The 18,749-nt window shown below is 29.4% G+C and overlaps 1 protein-coding gene across 2 annotated transcripts in view; it reads left to right on the top strand.

Moving 5' to 3' along the window:
• Positions 1-18,749, top strand: part of LOC129971506 (T-box transcription factor TBX3-like) — a 128,938-nt gene that overhangs the window by 61,794 nt on the left and 48,395 nt on the right. The gene's annotated exons all lie outside the window — the stretch shown is intronic.

Below are 18,749 nucleotides of genomic sequence, written 5' to 3'. Positions count from 1 at the left end.
CGAAAATTACAATTTGGGCGCTAAATTCTTCTACAACTTATACTGTACGATACCCCAACCTAGCCATAGGCCATGCGGGAGGGGGGGGGGTCAAATTAATGGGGTCGCCAAATAGCAATCCCACCTTGCACGAAGGAACAAACTATACTTCAAGACATTGGACCCTTGCAAACAATAAAGAACCCTCTTTAGAAAACGCATTTTAGTACAGAAAAAAAAATAGAAAAAAAAAAACATTACATTTTTACATTACTTATTAAGTTGTAAAATATTAAAAATGCTTAAAAAAACCTTAAATGAGTGTTCATTTTTTACATTAGGAGAGATTTCATTATTTCTACAACACGTACGTACAGTGATAATAGCAAAAACAATTTTAAACTCTTTTTTTTTTCGCAAAATAAAAAAAAATAATAAAAAATAAATAAATAAAAGATAGCTAAATGTCATTTAACTATGCAACTTCTTTAATGTTTGGTTATACTATCATATTCTCTATCATCGGGAAAAATGTTTGGTTATACTATCATATTCTCTATCATCGGGAAAAACAGAAGATGACGGAATTTTAAACTATAATGCATATAGTCAAACTGCTAACTATATTTATTGTAGGCAAACAAAAGTGGCTTAGGATCGTTTGTTTTCTAGTTAATTATCTCATTATGGATTCCACAAATCATTACAGACAGATGCTCCCCTCAATTGAATACCAGCTATTGTTGAATACTTGAAATGAATGCTAAACTTATATGCTCTCAGTTTTACCCTTACTAAAATTACAATTACTTTTGTACTAAACATTGACGCAGCATCTTCGAAGTAGCTGCAAATTTGTAAAAATAAGCTCATCTAGAAATAAAATACCGAAAATTTATTGCATTTTATTATGTGAGTAATTCAGAAATAACAGGTTTGATATGGTAGTCGTCAATCACTGCATCCACAGTGTCTAGACTCAAAATTCTGCTGTGAAATGACATTACGATGTTAACTTATGAATGATTCATCTGTAAAACCGATTTCAAAAATTTCAAATTCTTGCATTTAAAGCTTCTGTTATTGAATGACTATAATCAAAAACCCAAAAACTCGATTTCTTACAACAGTGTCTGCGGTTTGTTCTGAATGTTATAGGGAAAAAAAATGTATGAAGACTACTGAATACAAACGCATTAATAGTAGGCGAGTAAATCGCTGTCATTAGATGCGCTTGGTTTTATGTGGATAGGAGAAAGCCTCTCGTAATGGAAGATTTGTATTTTATCTGCAGACATTTTGAATTTGAGAAAGTTTGCCTATGGTCGAAGCCATTTTTTAGAAGTATAGACTGGCGCTTAAATGTAAGAAATTTGCTTGAAATATTGCACAAATTGCAATACTCTAAAAAAGCATTAAAATATTTTTAAAAAAAATGATGGTTTAGACTATTTTCTATGAAAAAAAAAATTTTCTTCGCTTTAATATGTTGCAGAGAATCTCATTTGTGCTCGAATTACTAGTTTTGTGATGTATTAATTCTATGAAATTCATAACAGTTTTAATAAAGTTATATGAACCTTAAAATAGTTTCAAACAGGAATAGTTAAATAAAAAGAAAGATTTCAATTTCTTATTGATTGCTTTATTTGCATCAGAGTTCTTTGTAAAATTGTCTATCGTAAAGTTAGGCTATCGGATCAGAATTAAACATAATAATATGTATGTAACAATCAATGCAATAAATTGACATCACTTTTACCTGTCATTCTTAATGTGTACTGATTAGTAACATTAACTATAATATATATATATTACCGACAAAGTTTGAAATTCGTTATTCTATAAAAAAGGAAGGCATTTTTAAGTAGTATATGAAACAATATTTCGTGCATTTTTTAGGCAATGCGTTGCCACATGACTATCTGACAAAATATGAATATTTTATTTTGTGTCATTTTCTTTTTCCTCTACGTATTTTGAATATAAAATTCTGAGTGACATTCTGTTGTTCTAAACAGGATTTATATTTCAATAGTATGTATGTCTTTACAATAAAAGCTTAATATGACCCTCTCTTTAAACTTTGTCTAAATAATTTTTGATATTCTATAGATTGCCTAGATATTAATGGAACGCCTATGGAAGGTGTACAATATATTCAAATAATTCTCAAATTCCATATGTTGCTTAAGAATTCTTATTGAATGAATTATACATTCTATATTCATTCTAATTATTCTATTGAATGTAGGTATTGCTTGCATTCAATAGAATAAATAGAATGCCGATTTACCGTCGATTTCCATTTATTATCGATAATATAATTTAGGGTAACAAATTCACATATATAAAGGTGATTTGAAAAAGAAAAGTTATAAAATATTGATTGATACCTATCATTTTATCTGCAGCATGCGTTTTAATAAAGCGAACCATTTTTAAAATCTAGACGTTTTGCGTAGTTCAAACATTTGGATACGATTACATACACAAAAATAACATTCTATGATATGTAGAAGGAGATTATTTTAGAATGCGAACAAGAAAGATGACTTTTTTCTCCTTCTAATTTTTAAATGCAGAAATTTCAATATAAAAACTCATTTAAGTGTTTAGAAAAGGGGGGGGGAGTCAATAATTAATTCATAACTAAACATATCCAGAAATTTCCATTTTCTTATTTAAAATATCTTCCATAATTTCTTTCTCTAATTCCAAATACTAAAACAAAATGGATCAAATATATCAAACAAAGGAAATCATTCCAAATGCTTTATCAGCATGGTTTTCAGACACAGAAATGATTGATACATTTTTCATCCTTTATTTATTCATAGACAGTATCAGATATATATAAGAAAGATAACAAACTTATATGTGAGAAAGTATGACAGTCGAAGAATCTTCAGTCTGAACAAAAGACAGATATAAATCAACATAAGTGTTGAGATGTGAAATGGGAGAGTTCCACTCAATTTGCATTTCCCAGTTCCTTTCTTCCCGTAAATTATGCATCTTTTTAAATTTCATCATAATACATATTCTAATTAAAGATGGTACTGATAGTAACTATTACGATATAATAAAAAATTTCTATTTTTGTGTAACACATATTACTAAATCCTATTATTACAATCTGCAATTATTGTGTGAAGATCACATGCCAACTATCATTCGTCAAGCTCGGCGCGTTTCTTAATCAACTTATCTCGCTCAGTAACTGGCATAATCTTTTTTTTTTTTTTTTTTTACTCATGGCGCCCTGAAACATAATGGATGAATTCCAGTTTTTATCGAATGTTATATTTTCTCCTTACTTGCTTTTTTATCTCTTTTATTATTTATTTAAAAAAAACTTTTAAAATCTTTAATAATAATAAAGGATTGTGTATGTCAGACCAGACTGCTAGCCAGATTGTTTGTCCAAGAGCTAACAAATTTGACACAGAAAAACTTTGGGGACTAGATTTTTTGCCTAATAGCTAACAAATTTGACACAGAAATACTATGGGGACTAGACATTTTGTCTAATAGCTAACAAATTTGACATAGAAATACTTTGGCGACTAGATCTTTTGGCCAATAGCTAACAAGTTTGACACAATAAGACTTTGGAGACTAGACCTTTTGCCCAATAGCTAACAAATTTGACGCTGAAATACTTTGGAGACTAGACTTTTTGCCTAATAGCTAACAAATTTGACATAGAAATGCTTTGGAAACTAGACCTTTTGCCTAATAGCTAACAAATTTGACACAGTAATACTTTGGAGACTAGACCTTTTGCCTAATAGCTAACAAATATGACACAGTAATGCTTTGGAGACTAGACCTTTTGCCCAATTTCTAACAAATTTGACACAGAAATACTTTGAAGACTATATCTTTTGCCCAATAATTAACAAATTTGACACATAAATATTTTGGAGACTAGATCTTTTGACCAATAGTTAACAAATTTCACACAGTAATACCTAGAATACCAAACTATTTGTCAAAGAACTGTCAAGTTTGGCGCGAAACTATTTTTAAAGTTGGAAATGTTTATCTTAGGTAAACTCTTTTAAAATTTTATTTAATCAAAAGTCTTACGAAATTTTGATGTCGTTTCATCATAATTTCCGAAAATATATTATTGCATGATATTTATATCTTTAAGAAATTTTTATCAGCTGATTTTAGTTTAGTGTTTTAATAATTTTTATCTAATTTTAATTAACTTTTAAGTATATTTTATAAAAAAAAAATATTCATTTTTGAAATTGGAATTGTTTTCATGGTCGTAACAAATATTTTATATTATTTTCCCCCCTTTTTGTTGGTCAAGGTTTAAAATTTCGGCTTATTTATTTATTTTTACATTAAATAGTTGTGTAGGGGTTTTTTTTTTTTTGATAATTTTTTATACAATTTTCAGTTCAAATGATACGTATAGAATATTTAGCTACATAAGTTTCTTCAATTATTTAAAACTAAAGACAATTTTATAGATCATCTGTGTAGTTTGTGTGAGAAATTTGTCAGTAAATTAGCAAAGCGAAAAGAAATTTCTGGACAATAGTGTTTTTAGTTGTGATGACATTATGAGACTCAATTCTATTAAAAATGTTCATGCAAACGATAAGTAAAACATGTGTAAGGCTTTTAAAATAGCACTGCTTTAATGTCTCTCATTATGTGATTTCAAACATATTTTGATAAAGAATCATGAACATCAAAATTATGCTTAAGTGTTTCAACTGGAATTAAACATAACCAATATTTCTGGATAACCAGATGGTCATCAAAGCCGGCTAGTGCAAAATAAAAATTATTTCTATACTCTAATTGGAACATTTCTTGCAATTCAATTCCTTTCTGATTTAATCCAAAGAAAACCATCCTGGTTTCCCTCAGGGATCCGTTAACGTGACATTGGTTCACGTGATATCACGTGATCTTATTTCGTCACAAAATCTCTCTCGATTGCCCTAGGGCGCCGAGTGGGCAATTAGGGCTCTCTTGCTCTTGATATAGAAACTAAAAAGCGATTCGTTTGTTTTATTCATTACTCGGATACATTTGCGCTTAAATTTGCGGAAGCAGGTGTTAACAAAAGTATCTTTTTCTAGTATCGGATTGAGATATCAGGAGGCCAAGCTTTACAGAAAAGTTGTTGTGAAAGCTACCGTTGAAGTAATGAAATCGAATGTTCTCGAAGCTTTTAATAGAAAATACGGGAGTGGTTTCTTTTAATTTTCTCCCATTTTGTTACAAAATAATGTTGCTCAAACCTGCGGAAAAAAAATGATTGTGATTTATACAATTATATTTTATCAAATAGCTACCATAAAAATTGTCTAAAAATATCAGAAATTAGTTTATCACGGTTATTTTCGATTTCGCAGTTTTAATGCACTTCAATTATACATTAGAAACTAGTATTCAGTTTATGCTATTGAAATTTGAAATATATATATGCTGCTTAATCATGCTAGTTGAATTACCAGTTGTATTTTTTCTAATATTTTCAACTTTTTAAAAATTCATTCTTAGTTTAAGTCGAGATAGCTTGCACACAAATGAACATATTTTTATCTTTTTGTTTCGCAGATTGCCAGTGGGAATGAAATGGAAATGTGATAATGTTTTCTTTAAACAGGAATTTTGAACATGATTTTTTTAAGTATGTTTTTCTTTATATGTGCCCCTCCCCCTTCCCGCCTTTTTATTTCTCTTGTTTTTTAGCTGAATGATAAAAATCGGAATCCTTTGTTACAAAAATACTGTAAAATATATAAAGCAACAAATCTAGTGTCAGTTTATCCATATAAATAGATGTATTTTTGAGACATTGTATTGACAAAAAAACTGAATATCAAATATAAATAATTTTAAAAAAAATAGTGTATTTTTTTTTTAACTTAAAGACTTCTAAAACATCAAATTCGAAGAATTTAAGAATTCTAGATTGAATCTTTCTAATAGTTATAAAGCTTTCCTTTCTTTCTTTATTGGGCCGTTAGTTAAAATTTACTTAAATTAGCATTATTTCGTGAGTTAAAAAAGAATTTTGAAGAAAAAAAAGTTAAAAAATCTTTGGTGAAATGGCGTTTAGTACTGAAAAATTAATACTTCTTTTAAATGGCTGATTAACTTTAAATGTTTTGACTTTGAATACCATTACTTGTTTTTTTTTTTTTTTTTTTTTTTATTATCTCCTTGTCCAGTATGCTATTGGGCGCATGAAAACCGGCAGGAAAGATTCTCAAAGCATCTATGTTACAACATACAAAAATAATAATAGCATGAAACTAAAACATGCAACATTCATATCAATACTGCCGAAATTTACAAAATATGGATAAAACATTTAGAATACTAAAACAATAACGAATACAAATAACTAAATCAAAATTATTATAGAATAATAACTAAAACATTAAATAGAATAGTATTGAAAAAATAATAATACGGAAGAAATTAATAGAAAATAATAATATACAAAATAAATAAAGAATATATAAAATGAATAAATAATTATGTTAATCTGTCATATCTAAATTCTTAAATGAAAAGTCTATTAAGAAATTTTCGAGAAATTTTAAAAACTAGAGAATAAAAGGAGAGTTTTTAATAGAGCCTTCCTAGTTAACTTTAGAGATTAACTTAATAATAATACTGTGGCATGAATATTGTGATTTGTAGGAATTATTATTAACTGTGAAAACTTAACTTGTCTTAATTATTAAACATTCTGAAATAATACCATTTAGTGCATAATGGAACAATTTTTTTTATCACTCCCTCTCCCGTATATGAAACGCTTGGCAACGTTAGAAATATAAAAGAAAACAAAGGAAAAATGAAGAATAAATTTCCTTTGTATTATAATAAAAAAATATCTGATCTTCTGAAACCCTACATAATGACGTTTTTATTTATGTTTTTACCTTCAGGAATATAATAAGTGCGAAAATTGAGCAATCGCTTTTATGATTGGTTAATTTTTTAAACAAACATATATTTTATGTGCTAATGTCATGATTAAATAAAAACGATCGATCTATAAGAAAGATGGCTAAAACCGTATTTGCTGACATCTGACACTTGTAAACTAACAATTATGGTTTAGCACCTATTCCTCCTCATTAACTGCCATTCAGTTTCACCACGCGTCCACACCAGTGCCAATCATCGAATTAAACAGGCATTCTGATATAGACTTAGTTAATAAAATATTCTCTCTGTGTATTCATTTAATGTGCTGCCAAAACCATTCCAATAGTAATCACTTTCATTATTTCTGTCCAAGTCCGACCTTCAAAGTATTTTTCAAACCAACCCCCCAGACGCGAGACATCTGCTCTGTTGTAGAGAGAAACTGGAAAAGAAATGAGGGGAAGGGAAACGATAGAATCCTACAAAATTCATATCGAAGTTGGCGATCTTCCGGTCCACTAAACCGCGATGCGCGACCCACCAGCAGCCAACCGCCACTCGATCGGTCCCAAGCCACTGCCTGAAGGCCAGTGATTTTTGTGTCGTGCGGTGACTAAGTGATCAGCAGTTAGAGTTCATTGTGAGAAAAGGCGTCTTCCTCAGTTGGCCACGCTCGTGGTTCTGTCTTGGCGAAAGAGAATGAATTCTGACTGAGCACGCGAGGAAACCGAGATAGGATCCGTTTCTCTGCAAAGTGGCGCGAGAATAAATCAAAAATGTGCCACTCAAAATTAGTTGCCGTTTATTTTCGCTTTTGAATGAGGTTGATTATCATTCTGGTTATTCAAAGAAATGGCTTGATTTGAAGTGTGTATAGTATATTCCCCTGATGCTCTAGCTCTAGCCTTAAAGTTTATTTCAACAAAACCGTTTAAATTTATGTGAAAGATTGAGATTTTTGTTAATGTTCTTTTTTATAAATTGCTTATTTTCAGCAGTGGAGTTTTGAAGTTAAATGCGCTAGAAAGCTTGCTAATTTTTCACGATGTTTTTTGCTTTATGAAGTGAAATATACGCACTATTACTTTCCCTTTCTGACCCTTTTTCTATTGCCTGATTATTATTGCCATCCAAAATTGGTTGCCATTTATTTTCGCTTTTGAATGTGGTTGATAATCATTCTGATTGTCCAAAGAAATGGCTTCATTTGGAGTGTGCATGTTTATAATATATTCACCTGCTGCTCTTCTCTGGCCTTAAGGTTTATTTCAACAAAACCGTGTGAAATTATGTGCCTTCTCTTATCACATTTAAGCGATATAGCTGTGATTAAATGGAAAACTTTTAAATTATTTCTTTTAAATACATTTGCATTGGGAGCTTTAAATTTGTATTAATAAAAATTGTTTATGGAATTTCGATAATTCATTTTTTTTTAATTCATATGTCGTCTTACAATATTCCCTTAACAATTATATTGCTGTACAATTATGTTACAGTTTTTAATGAACGGAAATATATAAAAATTTTATTGCATCGCATTTTTGTATTTAATTTTATACAACGTCTTTATTATTTTCAAAGCTCTGAAAATTGTAAGAATTAATATAAGGTTTTCTTAAAGTGTTCATTTTCAATCAAATATTAATTAAATCGGTTTAAATAGTCAATGGAATATTTTTTTCTCTCTCTCCTTTATATAAACAAATTTAAACCTTCAAAGCTATTGGAAAATATGTGCGAATAAGCAAAATATAATCATTTATCAAATTTAAATGGCGTAAAATACCAAAGAAAACGGCTATAATTAACAGTAATTACTAAGCAAGACTGGTTTACTGGTAGATATATCATGATCAAGTTTACATACAAGAAAAAAAAAGCGATTTAATAAGTTGAAATTGCTGGTTGTTCTTTTTTAGTGACACACTCGGCGATCTATCATACCATTAAGTAATAGAGATATTTAATTTTCGCCATATTTTTTCGTAGAGTTTGAAAAGGGTATTTATTTTTATAATAGTTTAACCTAAGCAAATAAGAGACTATTAATCATACTCGGATATCATTTATAATTGATGAAATTGGTAGATTCCGAAAGTTTGATAAGATTTTTATTAATTAAAATGTTTTTAAACGTCTTTTTAAAGTTATGCGATAATTTCTACAACTAATAAAGATGAAGGTGTGTGTGGCGATACTACGGTGTGTGTGCTGGCACTCTACAAACCAGATCCTTTGCCTATAGCTACTAAATTTGGTACAGATATACCTAGGAAAGTAATAATATGCATCTCGGGTCTTTTATTTTTGAAATTCGAATTAATTAAAAATGAAATTGAATCGTTTTTTAGTTTTTTCCACTATAATTTGTAAAAATATTATTAAACAAAATTCAATTTTATACCATTTCAAAATGTTTAAAAAAATGTTTTATTAATTATACTAATATAAAAATCTGACTAAATTTTTTAAAATTTTGGCAGTTATTTGATTTAGTTTCATTTTATTTATTTTGACTAATTTTAAAAAGAAGGATTTAGCTTAATATTTGGGGGGCACCTCGAATGAGGATGAGATGCTTCCGGCATGGCGGTTGGATCTCGCCACCCTGGAGGGTACTCAGATAGGTGGGGAATCTGACTCCTCCTATCGATGACGGGACGTACTTCCTTCGGGGAGGGTTGTACCTTGACCGGTGATGGCCCTTAGGACTCAATCACAGTTCTCGCCAGTGTTGCTGTTGCGGCGGTCCGGACATTCAGTTTTATGGTTTAAATCCGTGTGCCTTCGTGGCGGGTTGGAGAGTCAGATGGCTGACTTAGCTTAATATTTACATATCTTTATAAGTTACAGTACATCGAAGGTTAGAAAACGGATGAAACTGATATTTACGTTTTTGTTAGCTCAATGAGTCATGGGAATGGTCTCCGTTAGAAAGGTTGATAGACGCAATGTAACATATTCAAGTACAATTAAAATAACATTTTAATTGTCTAGTAATTTGATGAACCCTTGATATGATGCTATATCTATATAATTTAACTAACATTAAAAATAACCAGTATCCCCAGTGATCCAGCTAGTTCCAATGGCAATTGCATTGTTTCTTATGCGAAAATTTTCAAGAGAGGGATCGAAACTATAGGAAAAGGGAAAACAAAGGAGAAATTTTAACTAAATTTTGACAATTCAAAACCAAAATCTTCCGAAATATGCTGTAGCTTTCCCTTTTAATCTTGATGCAACTATATTAAATTAATTGCAACTCTTTCAGTATCTTCTTGTTAATGCATTCATGAGTATGCATTTATCACTTAACAAATTTTATTGTAAAAATGTTTCCTATTGTTTTTGAACAAAATGACCATATTTAGAATTTTTCTAATGTTCATTCGGTTTTCTTAATTATCTGTATAAAGTTTTAATGAAAGAAAAATCTAATTTTTCTAAGCATATGTGTATCAGTAAATATCGTTAAGTGTTCTCCGAAATACATCAGTGATAAAAATATTTATTATAACAGTTAAAAAGATTTTTTTATTGAATAATTCCATCATTTTTCATATTAAATTAAATAATTTAAATCATAATTTAAATTATTTAATTTATATTTAAATCGCATAGATTTGCAATTTTTTAATTACCTTTATAACTTTTTTTGATGAAATATTAAGGTTTCTTGTAATTGAATATTTTTTAAAAAATTATAAACTTCATTTTTTATTTTAAAAAACTATAAACTTCATTTTTTTATTATATTGATTTTTAAAAAAATGCTTAGAATATGTGTGGGAGTGTATGTTTTTTTTATAGATTTAAAATAATTTAAATTTTTATTTTATTGAAATAGATAAATCAGGAATGTTTGATTTAGTTATACAGTAAATAACATTTGCAGAATAAATAATACAGCAAATAGCTTTGTATTATAGTTATTTTAGAATTTCAAAAAATATAAACTCCTTTTTGTCCGATTCTTATACAATTAAATGTAGATTTATGTTTTATTTTTTAAGTAATAAACTAAGAGTAGTTTATTACTACAATCTTTTAAATTAACAGTAGTTTAAGATTCTGTTCCTATAAAATTTAGAATTTCATTTTCAAATAAATATATATATTTTTAATTCTGTTGCATCAACAAAAATTTAGCAAAAATAAATAAATAAAACTTATTGTCGAATGCCTAATAATAAATATACCTAATAACAAATAAATATACCTAATAATAAATAAATGTCCTTTTCTGTAACATTTTGATAAAAGGTATATTTTAAATACGAAACGGATTTAGGCAGACATCATAATAATTTCCAGTTTGTTAATCCGCATATTTCTGACTCGTTTTTTTTTTTTTTTTTTCCTTTCATTATTGGTACTTTTTAACTTTCTGCTTCATGCCACTCCAGTTTATCTACAACGAGTGAATTCTTGAAAGGAATGTAATTATTATAATTATTACCACCCGGTTGCTCTGAATACAAAACAATGATAATTGCCTCTTGCACTAAGTGTCACCATAATTAAATGAATTCCCTCATTGCTACACATTAAAGAGATGAATCTAGCGAAATACCCCAGCAAATGTGACGAATGAAAAAAGGCCTTTCCAATTCCCTTCAGATGTATATCTCGAAGCATTTTCATACAAACCGCGTACGCTTTTCCTACGATTATACATTTTTGCGATTCCTACGTGACCGGGCCCCTCCCGTCGAGACTTTTGATTGGCAGAAGATACGGTGCGACGCTTATCAATGCGCAACAGCTTCCGTTACCATAGCGACGGCCAAAACATATCTGTCAATCAACGCTTTCTCTGCGAGAACAATTCAACTTTTTCTCTAGCACAATAGACTTTTTTTTTGCCAGTGTTTTTTTGCCCATTTCCCCTCTTTTGCTGCTTTGTGTGAGAATTTTAACAGCTTCAGCGATTAGTATTTTCATTCTATCAGCTTTTTATTTCTGTCGTTTTAATTTTTTTTTATCCCTTTAGTCGGAGCTCGCCGGTATATCTCCGATAGCTTAAAAGTCGGTGAAAAGTGTATTTATTTTTCTCCTAGGTAATTGTGTGTATTCATTTGTTTATTTCTTTTTAATGGACTCGATTTTTAAGTTTCGCGTGCCTAATTTTTCTGCCATATTTTAGCCATGATTAGGAAGATTGTGCCGATAAATAACACTAAGCATGATTACCTCCCTATAATAGCTGTTTAGTAAACATAATTATTTAAACGTATTTTGTATATAAAAAAAGCTTTGCGTTTCGCTTTTGCAGATCGTTTTTGTAATTTATTTTGCGGACTAATGATGTGAATATTTTTTGCAGATTTTCAGTCGTTTCATGTTTATTATTAAACATATTTTTGTATTAATACAAAGCTTATTATTTGTTGCATGTAGAAATTCCATAAATATAATATCTTAATTAAAATAATGCTTTGGGGGATTATAAATTAAAAAGATTTATTGCATAAATAAAATTAAAGAGATTTCAGTAAATATTATTTTATAGTAGAATTCTCACAAAAATAGATCATTTATTAGATGGGATTTTAAATGGGTATAATTTCAGACTTTTTATATTTATTATTAAACAGATTTTCGAATTCATTCAAAACATTACTTAGCAATCTGAAATTCGATAAATATTTTATTTTAATTAATGTAATGTTTCAGCGTTTGTAAAGTAAAAATTTTTAAACGTAGTAGGTATAAAATTAAAGAACTTCCGTAAATTTTGTTTTTACTGAGCTATTCCTCCAAAATTAAATGTTTTATTAGCTACGATTTTTATTAGATATTTTAATAACTAATTAATCACAATACATAAGTTATAGTATATTTTTAACAACGATATCACAGTTATATATCAACATTCAACTGAATTCTTCTTTCTACCAAGAAGTACCACATATATATGTATGTGTGTGTGTAATGATCTCTCTAAATCTAAATTAAATCCTACTTAATTTACTAATTTTTATCTTCATTTAGCCCATATTTTCATTCTAAAAGGTTCTCTTATTTCCTCATCCAGTTCCACCCTTTTTATTTAATTAATCCAACAGAGATCTATAAAATTGCTGAAATCGACACGTTCCTATACTCCGAGTAAAGAGATAAAAAAACTTGTTGATCAAAATACATTCTTTTAAAAGACCCTATAATTCCCTTACCTAAATCGACACGTGTAAAGAAATCCCTGTCAGTGTTTCAAAACATATAATCATGGGGATAAATATTTCGTTGATTCTTTTCACTTTCACTCTTGTGTCGTGCTGTGTTGGATGTGTTTTGTTCGCGCTTCTTGTACATAAATTATGCCTCCCGGGATGGAATAAAAGCCAACTTTAAAAATTCAAAATGTCTTCTCTATCTTCGGGTACGAAACTCCTAAAAAATTAGGTGTTTACATATCTATCTATAACCAAATTAGTAAAATGCCAAGTTACTATTAGCAAAAAGAATAAATATAGAATCAAAAAGGAAGAAATTAAGAATCCGGCCTGAAGACTTTCTCAAGAGTCACCCTCAGGTAGGGATTCAAACAAGGGATTTTTTTTCTGTGAGGGATTTGACTTTTGTCCAACAATATTGACCCCTCGTGACCCAAAACTCCCCTGAAATTCAGGCTTTAGAGATAAACCATTTTTTACAGGAAATAAAACAATAAATTACACTCTCCAATTTAAGCGAAAATTATAATAACATCATAATATAAATATTTTATAATGCATATATTTTTGATTTTCTTATATATATATATTGTCGATTTAGGCAGGGAATCTTAGGTATTTTTAAAAGAATGTCGTAAGCATTATATCGTAATTATCGGAAGTATTAAGTAAGGGATTTTCATCTCTTCGCTTGGAGCTGAGAAATGAATAGTCATCAGTTTTCTAGAGCTAGTTCATGTTAAAAATAATGAAATTTTAAAAAATTGGGAATTGGACATCGAGAAATAAGATAACAGAAACTTTAGAATGAAATTAAGATGGACTAACTTAAGATAAATATTATTAAATTAATTAGAATTTTAATTAAGAAATACTATTAAGTATATATATATATATATATATATATATATATATATATATATATTTTGAAATTCTTTCCAAAATGGACTTGGCGTAGATTCAAAGGGAAAGTGAATTAAACTAAACTATTTTGCACTTTTTAATATGACTTATGGCATACACCAGGGACAAGAATATTGCAAAAGACTGTAACATTCTTATTCTAGTTTGTGTCTTAGAAAAGCTATGTGAGGCTTCAATACAGTCTTGTTTTCTAATCAGAACTAGACTCAAAATTTTGAGGTTCGTTCCAAAATGAACCTCATATCAAAATAGTATACTAATAGAATATTAAATCAAATTTTCAATATAACTCTATGACCTTTACCAGGAATAAGAATCGAATGCTACTATACTAAACTATATTACTATAATAATCTGTACTAAATCAAACTTTCACTATAACTCTATGACCTTTACCAGGAATAAGAATGTCCCAATCGGTCTTGATTTCCTATTCTAATTCGTTTTGTAGTGAGAGTTTCAAAGAAGTTCATAAAATTCTTTGGGGATATTAACCTAATGATTGAAATATTTAACCCAAAATGTACACTGCGTAATTTATGAGACATGTCATTTTCAAAACTATATAATTAAGAAAACCGCGCCTGCGTAGGTGTAACCAGCCAGATTGTCTTTTATCTATTTTCATCTGAAATATAAGAAAAAGAAAAAATACTGCCATCCCCCCCCCCAAAAAAAAATGTGAGAACATAAATAAATGAGAATTACATAAATTTTAGAAATTTATTGTTCCTTACATTTAAATTTTCTTGTAATATCATTGTTTATTTCTGTTAACCATTTTAGCAAATAGTTCTCATTAATCATATAAATTTCTATAGCCATTTTTAGATGTATCCAGACAAGGCGCCAAAAATATTGATAGAAAACCAATTTTGCATCAATGTTATATCCTCAGATGACAGATCTAGAAACCAAATGATGAACGAAACAAAAATCGATTTTTGTAACCTAATCACATGACAAAATAACCAAATATTTTTCAAGTAATTCTGAAACACAGCGAATACTGCTGTGGTATATATGTTACGATCAGTGTGACTAATTGGTTAATATTAATACTAACCGGTCTGGTTATTATTAATAATGACCGGTTAGTGTTAATAATAACCGATATCCACGCTGACCATAACATATACATACTTCTTATCAGAATTTTTAAAAACTTTTAGTTTCTATCTTTGATAACATGATTAACTGATGATAAAATTATTCCTTCATTTCCCATGCTTTAGATTCTTTATTCAATTTCTAATAATCTAACACCATTTTCACAGACGTGATCTAAATTCACATTTCACTTTCTAATACGCTAAAGCGATTCACCTATGCCTTTATATGAATGTAAGCCAAATAATTCACTTCCTTTTGAATACATAACATGGCTATATTTATAAAACAACCTGTTTTGAGTCAGCAAGTTTTTTTAAAATTCAAAACCATCAGTGTCAATGAATCTCCTTAATTCAACATGTTGCATCTTCGTGCTGACAGATTAATTCATTAGCGGCAAAGATCAAAAGAATTTTCAACGAGCATGATTCCCTAATTCACCTAGCATTAAATTCACTTCCAACTGCGAAATATTTCAAAAGAAAAAAAAAAAAAACCTGAAACGTTATCTAATATTTCTATTCACAAGAAATTCCAAGGCTGCAAATCCAAAATTCCCATGCTTTTTCGTCACTTTTATATCACTCCATTTCATATCTTTAACGACTAAAAAAACGGAAATCTCATTAATATAGTACTCGACAATGCGTCCATCCTTTGCAGATCCAATTAAAACTCGACACTCCAAAACCTAGATCCGTTATCTCTGTCTGAGAAACAGAACGATGCCGCAAAAGGTATATATCCATTTAATTAACAACCAGCGACAGTCCCCAGCTGTCTCTAATCGCCAGCACCAGAAACAAAAAGAGAAATGCTTTATCTGAAAAACCCCCGGCCGGTCCAACTGGCAGATTTAACAACCGTGCAAGTTGTGATCGCTATCATAGAGCAATGAAATCGAGATGAGTCGCGAAGACGAGGAACTGTCAGAGTGTCAGATAAAGATAGCCAGAGGCCCATCCGACGAGCTGGTCACGTAGTAGCAGTTGACATCTCCAGATGTCAATTTGTCGCCCTCGTATCCATGTTTCCCAGATTCTGGGCGTAATGGTGTTGTTGGTACGTTAAGCAGGTAGGTGCGAGCTAGACGAGGTGGTTCTGCTGCAAATAAACATCGTTCTATGATGATAGTGGCTGTTCTGAAATTGTAGGCTTTGGATCGAGGCAGGCGTTGAATTCGGAATTCCGGAGGCAACAGCTAATTCAGCATTGCAACACTAAACAACTAATTATGATGTAATATACATAATAGCATTATATCACATCATATTATTAAGTAATGGGTTATCTTATGTAGAATATAAATTGAATCTTAGAGAACAATGTATATAATTTAATTATTAAATAACAATTGATAGGAATTTGATTTTAAATTTTGATTGAATTGATTCAACGTATAGTTTATCATGGTAGCGTATAAAATCCAATGTAACACAAGTGCTTTTTTAAAGCTTTATTAATTCTAATCATGCAAATATAAAACATACTTTTAAAATGAAGAAATTATAAGCAAATATTATCAATTTTAAATCAAATTCTTATTTTTTGTTAGTACGTATTTTAACATTTGAGTAGATGATAACGGACTGTTTAACTTAAGAATTTTAATATAAAACTAATCATTTTTGTGAAGAAAATTCAAGGTTGTATCTGTTTTGAATTATATTATTTTTGTCCTATAGTTTATGTAATTTCTGTCTGCATTTAAATAGAACTAAATTTTGTTTAGTGCCTTAAGAAGTTTTTAATTTAAGCTATGAGTGTGCCAAATCTTACAAATATGCATTATGTTTCAAGGATTTAACAATAAAAATTCGAATAACATTGCTATTAAAAATATGCAAACATGGAGAGCTAAAATGAAGGAAATATTTGAAAGTATGAAGTTATTTTTTTCAAGAAATGTTTTCAGATGAATGTAGATTTCCTAATTCATGGCACCTTTTCCCCATAAATATAATCACTTTTCAATTGAAATTAAAACAGTTATGATTTAACAAACATTAGCAATCAATTAAAATATTTTGAATTTGCTTATAGTTCAATATTAACTAAACTATTACAAAGCTGCCAGTGATGGCTCTTAAATATTCTAATTAGAAAAAAAATTAGAAAGATTAAGCCGACAGATAACGTTCTATTTGTTCATATTTTAAATGACATTCATATTAAAAACAATTCTCAGTACAACTTTCCTTGGATTTACAAAATTTCAATCAATTTGCTTTTACGTTCAATTTGTTCGTATTCTAAAAGATGTCTTTACTAAAAAAAAAAGGCTGAATGCAATCTAATTTTACAAAATTGCAAACAATATGCTATTACATTCTATTTGTTCATATTTTAAATGACTTTCATATTAAAAAAAATTATCAGTACAACTTTCCTTGGCTTTACAAAATTACAATCAAATTTCAATCCAATTTGCTTTTATGTTCTGTTTGTTCATATTTTAAATGACGTTCATATTAAAAACAATTCTCGGTGCGACTTTCCATATCTTTACAAAATTGCAAACAATTTACTTTTCCGTTCTATTTATTCATATTTTAAATGAAGTTCATATTAAAAACAATTCTCTGTACAACTTTTCATGACTTTACAAAATTGCAAACAATTTGCTATTACGTTCTTTGGCAAGCGCGGAATATAATTTCCCTCGACCCAGCGGATCCCCACATGAAAATGAGATCAACCTCGTTACAAAGTCCAACCTAATCTCACGGGATGATAGACTTAAATGATCTTTTTCACAGCTACACGATAAGCCCTCGGGACAACCAGAGGTCCACTCTACCTCACGTAGCACTCACAGAAGACTAATAGCAAAAGTAAAGAAACACCATGTACATAGCTGACGATGCTAATTCTTGCCCTCGAAGGGAGGAAAAGTTTCATCAACGCATTAGCTGTTGCACCTCGCTACTTCTCTTCCCCCCCCCGGCATGTAATAATCAACTGTGAATGTGACCATTAAGTCATTTCGTGACACTAGGTATTACTATACTTTCGTCTACTGTTTTTATATCCCCTTTCTGGCTGCCATTAAGTGTTAATCTTCTTTTGTCAACTTTTGGAGGTATGACTTTTGGAGAATTGTAACTGTAACTGCCTCGTTTGAGTGAGAGATCTCATTTTGTCAACTGGATTTCTTAATGGTAACTACTGCGGACTAGCGTCGTGGAATCATGTTTTTTTTAAGCAGATAATTGTAGTCTGGTGATTTTAATAGCATACGTGTCTTCTGTTTTTTTAACAATGTATTTCACTATACCATATTTTTGAAACTAGAATGAGATTCGCTGTATATGGTAATTATTTTAGAAAAAGAAATCAAATGATATATTAAAACAAGATACCATCTAAACTGAAATATTTTATAATTATATTATTTTTTAAATCACTTATTTTCTACTTACTTTTTTTCCGTAAGCTTAAAAGTTATAGAAAAAGTTAAGTTATTAGATTCTTGCATGTATTTTGAGGCTTTTTTCACTTATTGAAAAAAACTGGTACAATATATATATATCAAAATATTTTCCACCATTTTCTACAACTTTTTCCCATTTTCATTCAATAAGTCTTGTAACTGATTGTCTTCGATTTTTTTTTTTTTTTTTTTTT

This window comes from Argiope bruennichi, chromosome 6 (genome assembly GCF_947563725.1).
Source record: "Argiope bruennichi chromosome 6, qqArgBrue1.1, whole genome shotgun sequence".
Lineage (NCBI taxonomy): Eukaryota > Metazoa > Arthropoda > Arachnida > Araneae > Araneidae > Argiope > Argiope bruennichi.
This window is presented reverse-complemented; position numbering and strand designations above follow the sequence as displayed.